The sequence below is a fragment of the Myotis davidii genome, unplaced genomic scaffold (assembly GCF_000327345.1).
Source record: "Myotis davidii unplaced genomic scaffold, ASM32734v1 scaffold573, whole genome shotgun sequence".
NCBI lineage: Eukaryota > Metazoa > Chordata > Mammalia > Chiroptera > Vespertilionidae > Myotis > Myotis davidii.
Genome location: NW_006285997.1, coordinates 321,971 through 331,514, shown reverse-complemented (window position 1 = coordinate 331,514; position 9,544 = coordinate 321,971). Strand labels below are relative to the sequence as shown.

Here is a 9,544-nt window from a genome sequence, read left to right as displayed (position 1 = left end):
AAAACATGGCTGGGGGTCATGCCCATGCCGTGGGTGGCAAGGTCACTGGGCTTTTTATCTCGGTGACTAGACGTTCCTGGGCTGTTCCTGTCTTGTAAAACGATGGCTCAGTACTTTTATTATCAGGAAACAATGGTCCCTTCTCCTTCCAGGGCTTCGCCTGTCTCTCCAAAACAACTCACAACAGAAGTCGCACTAAATAGAGGAAATTGTGTCCATTCGTTCCATTCACCACCAGGAGAATGAATGTGAACACAGACGCGGCCTGAAAAAAACCCGCAAGCGAATATGGGAAGAAGGAAAAGTACGGACTTGCTCTTATCACGAACGCTGACATCAGGCCTCAGCACCTGGCGAGCAGGTGGCAAGTCCCTTAAAGTGTCCGCTAAGAAAAGCCGGTGGAGGTGGGGGCGGGACCCCGGGAGCAGAGCGTCTCTATCACAGGCCCGCTCTCGGGGGAGGCCCCTCCTCCGCGGCCCTGCGGGAGGGTTGTGTGTGCGAGGGGCACCAAGGCGGGCAGCTCTCGCCCCGCAGCCCCATCAGCGTGGAGGACGCCCGCCAGGGCAAGGGGGGCTTGCAATGCTGGCGGTGAAGGGAGCAATCGAGATTGGAGCCCAGAGGGAAGGAAGTGGAGAGGGGTGGCTGCGGCCAGGCCACCTGCTGTCGCTGCCGGGGCTGCGGTCAGGGTGGCAGAGGAAGGGGGCCCGGGAAGGCTTTTCTGACCGCGGGCATTTCACAACCAGGACACAGGAAGCGGGTTACAGAGCCCGTGGGGCTGCAGCGGTGTGTGCACCCCACCTCCGGCCTTGTTGCCAAGACAGGCGCCCAGGAAGCCAAGATGGTGACAGGTGTCCCTGAGGCTTCGCCCACAGAGTGCCACCCACTCCCTAAGTCACACAACCCTGTCCCTAGGTCACACACACAGCCCTGTCCCTAGGTCACACACACACACAGCCCTGTCCCTAGGTCACACACACACAGCCCTGTCCCTAGGCCCCACGCAGAGCCCTGGGGGAAGCTGGGTGAGCCTCTGTCCCCCAGCGCAGAGCAGGCCGGCAGGTCCCCGGCGGACCGTTCCCATGGGGAGGACCGTAACAGCGAGTAGATGGAGGCCCTGGGACCACGGGTCCGAGTGCTGGAGCTCTGTTGATCTGGAAACGTGCCCGGCCGGTGTAGCTCCGTGGTTGAGCGTCGACCTATGAACCAGGAGGTCAGGGTTCGATTCTGGTCATGGGCACATGCCCAGGTTGTGGGCCTGATCCCCTGTGTGGGGCCTGCAGGAGGCAGCCGATCAATGACTCTCTCTCACAGTTGATGTTCCTCTCTCCCTCTCCCTCCCTTTCTGGAATCAATAAAAACATGTTTAAAAAAGAAACGCACCCAAGTGTTTGCTCCGCTGCACCCATGTCCTGCCCTCTCCCCTGACTCCCTCCTGGCGTCACTCAGCTGAGAGGAGGAACCGGGCGCTGTGCCAGGGGGACAGGAGCACCTGAGCCTGCTCAGGGCCTGGTTGGCAGGGGGCGCCCAGGGTGGGGAAGAGTGCAGCTCAGGAGCCCGGGCCGGGGCTGGTGCCCAGAGGGGAAACGGCCAGGCGGGTCCGTGGCGAGGGATGAGGGCGTGAATCGGCGGCAGAGAGGTCGGCTGCTGGTGGGTCAGGAGCCGGGATGGACGGGATGGACCCGCTGGGCCTGCTCTGCTGGAGGCCTGCCCGCGAGGACTTCAGTCCCCACCCGCGGCGGGGCCAGGGGCAGGGTGACTCAGCACTTCCTCTTAGTGACTAAGGCCAACCCGGGCCCAGCCAGCAGGGCTGCGCTGCTCAGGCACCTGTCCTCCTGGCCCCTGGCTCATTGTATGTGGCACAAGGGATGTACAGTCACCCCAGGATTAATGGTCTTTCCTTTCTTTTTTAAACTTGGGCCCACAGCCTGAACTGGGCCGGCTCTGGGCTGGCGCCAGCTACTTCATCTGCTCTTACTCATCAGTAACCTTCACTGGCGATCGATCGCTAGGCGCCAACTTGTGCGAAAAACTTCCTGGGACTTTCTCAGAAGCAGCCACGAGGTAGGTGCCATCGCCGCTTGTAAGTGAGAAAACGAGAGAGACGTTGATGAATGACTGAAGGACAGAGACTCTGACTCAAGGCTTTTTTTTTTAAATATATATTTTTATTGATTTCAGAGAGGAAGGGAGAGGGAGAGAGAGAGATGGAAACATCGATGATGAGAGAGAATCATGGATCGGCTGCCTCCTGCACACCCCCTGCTGGGGGTCAAGCCTGCAACCCAGGCATGTGCCCTTGACTGGAATCGAACCCAGGACCTGTCGGTCTGCAGGCCGATGCTCTATCCACTGAGCCAAACCAGGTAGGGCGACTCAAGGCTTTTGATGTGAGCGTCCGCCCTTGACCTGTGTCCGCTGCCCAGAGGTTAGGAGCCGCTCACTGAGCTGCAGCAAACACTGGCAGTGACCCCAGCAGGGAGATGACAAGCACACGGGGCCAAGGCAGTCGTTCGCTGCGAAGTTTCCCCTTCGGCCCCTCCGTGCACGGGCCCATGCAACGCCTGGGGAGGGGCCTCGCGATCTTGTCTCCCATCGGCCTTCTTTACCTCAAAGAGGACCCGCACCCTCTCCACCCTTAGACACACACACCGGGACCCACCCGCCCAGCCCCTTCGACCCACCCCTCTTCTTCACGGAAGTTCCGAGTCCCTGGGCCTCCGAGGCCCATCAGAGCTGCTCAGGTGTGTGACCGGTGAACCTTCTCGTCGACTACTGGTCCTCTTGCTCTGCTCTTTTCTGTTTGTTTTTCAATCCTCCCCCGAGGATACTTTCCCGTTGATTTTAGAGAGAGTGGAGGGGAGGGGAGGGGAAAGACAGAGGGACACATGATGTGAGAGAAGCACATCGATGGGTTGCCTCATGCACGCGCCCCGACCAGGCCCCGAGCCAGGGAGGCGCCTGCAACCGAGGTACGTGCCCTTGACCAGAATCGAACCCAGGACCTTTCGGTCCGCAGGCCCACACTCTATCCGCTGAGCCACACTGGCCAGGGCTTGCTTTGCTTTTATACCCACTGAGGCCCTTCTGCCTCAACCCCCGGCCCGTCTCATCCTGGCCATGCCGTGGCGATGGGTGTCTGGGCGTCCTGTGCTGACGGAGCCCCGGCATCAGCAGGTGTGGCTGTGGCCACGCGCACATCCCGCATCCGACACTGACCGCTTCCCGTTCCGCTGGGCACCGATGAGCCGGGCACTTGGCCCGCTGGCCTGCTCCTCCGGGCTCCACGCCTCTGGACACTGGTCACTCAGGAGGTCCGGCTCCTGGGATCGGCCACGCCGTTCCTGCGGCCGCAGAGCTGCCCTGGGCCGCGCTCCCCCCGAAGGGGCGTCTGCGTTGTCCTCGCTGCTCTGCCTCCTGATCGATGCCTTCTGAGCAGCTGCGGCTCCAAGTGTGAAAAATCCAATTTCACCTCCTCCGCCTCCCCCCACAGTGTCCCCGCTGCTTCGGCAGCGTCTCTCTAGTGTCAGCCTGTTGTTCTGCGTCTCACAGACAGGGCTGCCCCATCTCCCTCTTCCGTGGGGACAAGGCAGCGCTGCCCCTGAGCCACCGTGGCCCCCGCGCCACAAAAGGCAGCTCGGTCGCATCCCAGCTGCTGTCCTGCGTGTCTTGTAAGATGGTAACTTAGGGGAAAGCTGTCCTAGAGATCAATACAGCCCGGCCGCGTGGCTCAGTGATGGAGCTTCAGGCACGGTCACCAGCTGCCAGGGTGCCGTGAGGTGGGAGCCTCCACCCTGGCCGTGCCCGCCCACACTCATCCTCACGTCTGCGTGGGCCTCCCCCCACCTTGTAGTCATGCGAGGGCGTGTTGGGCAGTGGGGGGTCTGGGGGAAGCCTGTCCCCATCGTCACCTGTGTTTCTGGGCTGGGTGGGCAGGTGACCAAGGTCAGAGGCTGCCTCCCCTGACTGCCCGGCGGGACAGGAGGTGACAGTCACGAAGGAGGTATTGGAACAGACAGGCAGGGCGGCCGTGTCCTGCCGAGCGTGGAGGCCTCTCTAAATCCCCTTTCCCAGGAAACTCCGGTCACGGGCCCTCAGGTGCTTGGGAAGGATCGCGTCACCCCTGGCCCTGCCCTGGGCGTCCTTGTTGGTAAATATTTGTCCACATCGGGCCTCGCGGCCTGGGTGCTCGGGAAATGTTTACTGAGCAGGCAGCTGTGATGGGGGCAGAGCCAGCGCTAGAGGCGGCGTCACCGGCGGCCTCGGAGCCAGTCCCGGGCGGGCTCCTCCTGCCGTTACCTAAGCCCGCGGCGCGGGCCCTGCGGTTCTTACATCCTCCTGTTCATACGCGTTTATTCTGGGAATCAAAGCCAGGATGGGGCCTGGGCTGTTCCACGCCCCACGCTCTGCCCACCCCGGCCCCTGGTTGACTTTTCGGGCCAGATGTCGCCTTTGAGAACTATTTCAGCGGAGGGCCTGCTGAGAGGAGACCCTGGGGTCTTCACGCCGAGCAGGTGGAATCGGCTGCGGGCCGAGGGGGTCCTCGAGTTGAAAATGCACATGATCTGCTGGCCGCCACAGGCATGACGCCGTCAGCCGTGTAAATCAGAGATGACGTCACAGAGCATGTACCTCACTGGTCAGTGCGGAGACCGCTCTCTCTAAAGCTGCAGTGGCCTCATCACCAGGACATGCAGACCTGACCCTTTCCCAACGCTTCTCTCTGAAGGTGTCATCTGGCGGCTGGTAGCGTGGAGCATGTCTCCGTAGGCGTTCGCTTTGTAAAAGGAGATGGAGTGTGTGCTCACGGGGACACCGCTTACTCATGAGTGACAGCGAGGGCAGGAACGCAGGGCGGTCCCGGGCACATGCGAGCGTGTTCCACCCAGGACAGCGCTTGCCCCAGCGCCCAGGGCAGCGGATGAATGATCTGTCCGGAGTGACGGTCACAGCAGGCATTTGAGGGGGCGCAGGCGACCCTACATACTTGCTGAGATTCCTCACCGCAGGGACGTGCTGAGGGAGTCATCGGCATCTGAACTGAACGAGGAGGAGCATCTGAGGGCTGCGTCCTGGAGTCAGTGCCCTGAGGCCCAGGGAGAGGGTTCCGTGTGGTGCCGATGGGGGCGGGGACCTGCTCTGGCCCTGAAGCCTGAAAGTGTAGCCGCATCCCCATCCTGTACTGTGCTATCACGTCCACAGACCACTGTGGGGAGCGTGCCTGTTCCTAGCCTGGGGGGCCACCTGTAAGGGGTCAGGAGACGGTCCAGGAAGGGGCACCTGCATCAGAAGTGACCGGGGTGGAGGAGAGGCCCGACGACACTCCTGTGGGGGGAAGGGTCATTTGGGGAGCTGCGCCTCATCTTGCTGGGCCTGCTTAGGGGCAGATGAAGCCAACGGATGGGTCAAAGCCAGATTCCGGAGGCCCGGGAAGCCAGGCTACAGCGTGTGGGTTTATTCGGGCAGTCAGGAGCCCGTCAAGGGTTCAAGCAGGCAGTCACGTGGGCATCCGGTCCACGGGCATCACGGGACATCCACTAGGTTTCAGGCCAGTGGCAGGTGCTGAGCTGGGAAGACGAACTTCACACAAAGAACTCAAAGTCCAGTAAAGGAAAATCCAAACCAGTGAGTCAATGGGATGATGATGATGGTAATGATGGTGATGACAGCTCACATTGATGAAGCCTTGTGTGCAAGGGTGTGCATCCGAAGAACCAGAATAGAAACAAAGGTGAAGTCGCTTCAATGATGCGTAAATGGAAACAATTTGAGATCCCGCCTTTGCACAAAAAAGACTAGGCTGTGGGAATCAAGCCAACCAATCAATAGCCTTCAAAGAAACAACAGTCGTGACCTATATGCTTAGAATCAAATGAACCCTTTTATCCTGGGGGTGGGGATGCTTTATTCCCCGTGTGTGGGGCATCGCCAGGGCACGATAGCTCACGCCTGGCAGCCCATTTAGGAGAACTGCCATTCCAGTGCCATGGCCTCTGCAGGACGAAGAGTAGCCAGCTGGGGGCCCCTGACAGAGGCACGAGCTCGTCTGTCTGCAGCCTCAGAGGCAACAGGGGAGTCTGAGTCGGCCAGGCCATCACCAGGCACCAGCACCAGGGGTCAGGGGTCACTGAAAACATAACCACGGCTCCAGGACAAGCAGTCGTGTTCCCAGAGCCAAGGCCAGCCGGGACCCTGGAGGCGACGGGCCTGGCTCTAACCTCGAATCACTGTTGGCCAACAGTCCGAGCTCAGGGAAGCTGCACACCCACTCGGAGCCCATTTCTTCAGCCCCGAGTGGTCAGGCTCATCTTTCCTTCACGGGTGTCGTAAGAAGTACCTGAGACGTGTGGAAAGAGCCGAGAATTAAGTGTTCTTAGCACAGACACACACACACACACACACACACACACACACACACACACGGCGGGAGGAAGCTTGCAGGTGATGGGTATGTCCATGGCACTGGTGGTGCTGATGGTGTTACGGGTGTGTACTTACCTCCAAACTCAATGTGTACACATTAAACGTGTAAGGCTTCTGGTATAGCACACCTCGAGCCAGCGGTTAAAAAACAAACAAAATAACCTGGGAGAATGCCATGACAGACTCCAGTAGTGAAGCCTCATTCTTCCCCATAAGCAGTTTCTTTGCGTTTAAGAACATGGCTCAGGTACAGAGGACATTCCCTCCTGGCTGAATGAAACAGTTGTTGTCCAGCAGGGCCGCTAAGGTCGGGTGCATAGGCTGTTCCCTGCCGTAGGGAGGGGGAGGGCGGCCTGGGACAGCTCACCCAGTGGGTGCCCTGGCCTCCCTCCAAGGTGCACGAGGCTGCTGCACGCGCTCAGTAAAGCCCTGGTGTCTGGTTCCGAGATGACAACCCTGGACTTTGCCCACTTGGGGTCTCAGTCAGAATGACAACGCACACAATCGCTGCTGCTCTGGGGAAGGAGCTGCAGGAACAGAGGAGAGATGTAAAGCAGAGGGGCCAGGACCTGGGACCACAGGAGGGGCTGTGGAGGAGGGGCAGGAGAGGAGTGACACTGAATTACCCGCTTATTCACTCAGTAAACTGACGGAGCATCCGCCGTGTTCCAGCTCTGAAGATAAGCAGCCAATAAAACAAAGCCTCCCCCTCGCCATTCCCGCGGAGACCAGAGACGACAGTGACTGAGCCAGAGAGAGGCCGGGGCAAGGCGCTTCGGGAGATCACAGGCTTGGTGGGGGGCGGGGGAGGCGTCATTTAAGCTGAGATCTGAGTGGCAGTGGGGGAAGCTCAGGAGACCTCGTATCAGGCGAACGGAGCAGCTGCAGGAAGTCCTGGGGAAAATGAGCTTGGTATTGGGGCTGGCGAAGCCGACAGCGGAGCCGGCGGTGTAGCAGACGGAAGAGGTGCAGATGAGATTGAGAGGTAGGCCGTGCCCACCCTATGCCTGCCCGGCAGCTCGGGCACAGTGAACTTGGAGACCTTCTAGGAGCTCCATGTGGCAGAGGGAGGGGCCGCGTTGTCAGCTGGTGGGCGGTGAGTCTTAGACTGAGGACCCGGAGGACAGTTACTCTCACTGCCACGCGAAGAACCCCACAAAGCCACGACCGCAGTCTCTCAGAGACCCTTCCATGTTGCTGCATCAAGAGAGGTTCCAATACCACATCTTGTGTTTATTTTTAATATATTTTTATTGAATTCAGAGAGGGAGAGATAGAAACATCAATGATGAGAGAGAATCACTGATTGGCTGCCTCCTGCACGCCCCACGCTGGGACCAAGCCAGCAACCTAGGCATGAGCCCTGACCAGGAATCGAACTGTGACCTTCTGGTTCATAGGTCGACGCTCAGCCACTGGGCCATGCCAGCCAGGCTTATTTATGTTTCTTGTTCTTGAACCAAAGTCCTTGATATGCACATCCCATGAGAGGTCAGAGCTCACCTCACCTGTGTCCACAGATTCAGGTTAATGTGAAATTTATTCTTGCAACATCTGAAGATACCACGATGGTAATGTCTGTTAGATGGAACGTTCGACTGCGTCAGTTGTGTTTTGTAGGCGGGGACGGGACGAGGATTCACCTTCTTAGGAGGTAAGAGGCATCCCGTGATGTCAGGTTGGTAACAGACATGTGATTCTTATTTGGGAGAATTTTCTCAGTCCAGAAGGTGGACGCAGCCCGTTGCCTGCCTTATGTCCATGGTCTCCCCTTCATTCTTACCCACAGAACCTCAGGTGTGAACATCCATGAGCCCAACCACGAACCCTTGCCTCCTGGAGGACCCGTGGCACGCCAGGCCACCTCCATTAAGACCAAGTCCCTAGGGAGGGTGTTCTTTCCAAAGCCTGGGCGGGAGAAAGCCCTTCGCCCTGTCCCCGCTTCTCCTCGCATTTCCAGTTATTTGGTGACTCTCTCGTGTTGCTGGGAGTCTTCTAATTTCTTCAAAGATGTTGCAAAACCACTATGTTGGTTTTGGATCAGTCTGATGAGGTCGATGGCTAAATCTTTGTGTGTCTGTCCTGACCTGGAGTTAAACCATAGACATAATAGAGATACAGTTAAGCTGGTTTTATGAAAAGGAGCTCTCAGAGTTCATGCCACTGAAAGCAACATGTGTAACAGCGCTCCCTTTTCAGGGCCCAGAGAAATCTAGTCAACAAGTATTTCTTAACGTTCACTGAACACAGACTGTCTGTAATGACAACGACAACCCTTCCATGTGCTCTGAGGGATAGAGGTGACGAAAACAAGGTTCTTCGCAGGGAGTTGACAATTTCATGAAATGACAGCTGTGTTGACAAACTGTGTAAAACCAGTGTGTACCTGATGAGGTGGCCAGGGCTAGTTGCCCCAGGAAAGCCCCTAAGCGGCCATGAGTGGATGCGGATACGAGGACTGCGCCCCAAATGCAGGCAAAGCACAGCTTCCGGGGCTGGGAGCCTGGACGATGCGGCTCAGAGAGCGGAGAGTAGCAAAACTGTTGCCTGCGTTGTTTCTGGATGATAAAGAGCCCGGGTTATAAAATAGTTCTGCACTCCTTCAGCCCGGGGCCTTCTCCCTCCGCGTCAGCCAAGGCCACGGGCTCGCTCCCCAGCCTCTGGAGGGAGGGCCCGGACACAGCGGGGGCCCTGCCCCCGGCTGGCACCCTTATCTGGGCGGCTCGCTCGGTGGGTATACGTGCTGCTTCAGGGTGTGAACAGCCGTGGGCCTGCGCGGATGCAGCGAGAGCCGTGAGAGCGCTGCAGGGAGGCTGAGGAGGCCGAGGAGGAAGAGGCCATTCTGGTCGGAGGCTTCATGAAGGGGCGGCATCGGAGCTAGACCTCGTGGGACGGGTGGCCTTTTGCACGGTGAGGCTGGGAGTTAGGACATGGGGAACACGGGGCAGCGTGAGTGACCGCTCCGGGAGGGCAGCAGAGCTGTGCGCTGGGAACGAGGTGGCTGAAGAACAGGCGGTGTCTGGGGAGGCAGTGAGAGATGGCGCTGGGGAGGAAGGCCAGGCCAGACTCAGAGGATCAGCACTCAATATACTAGTGAAGGGGGGGGGGGGGGCGGGGGGTTCTG

General features: G+C 58.9%; 1 long non-coding RNA gene across 2 annotated transcripts in view; it reads left to right on the top strand.

Annotated features, from left to right (window-relative positions):
- The first annotated feature begins 1,406 nt into the window (after positions 1–1,406).
- The window catches only part of LOC102761654, a 9,610-nt gene continuing 1,472 nt past the window's right edge, over positions 1,407–9,544 (top strand). Inside the window, exon 1 of one of the 2 annotated variants that reach the window (XR_435318.2) lies at positions 1,407–2,061. This is a non-coding gene — a long non-coding RNA (uncharacterized LOC102761654). The remainder of the gene's footprint in view (positions 2,062–9,544) is intronic. The other variant, XR_435317.2, reaches the window with a different exon arrangement.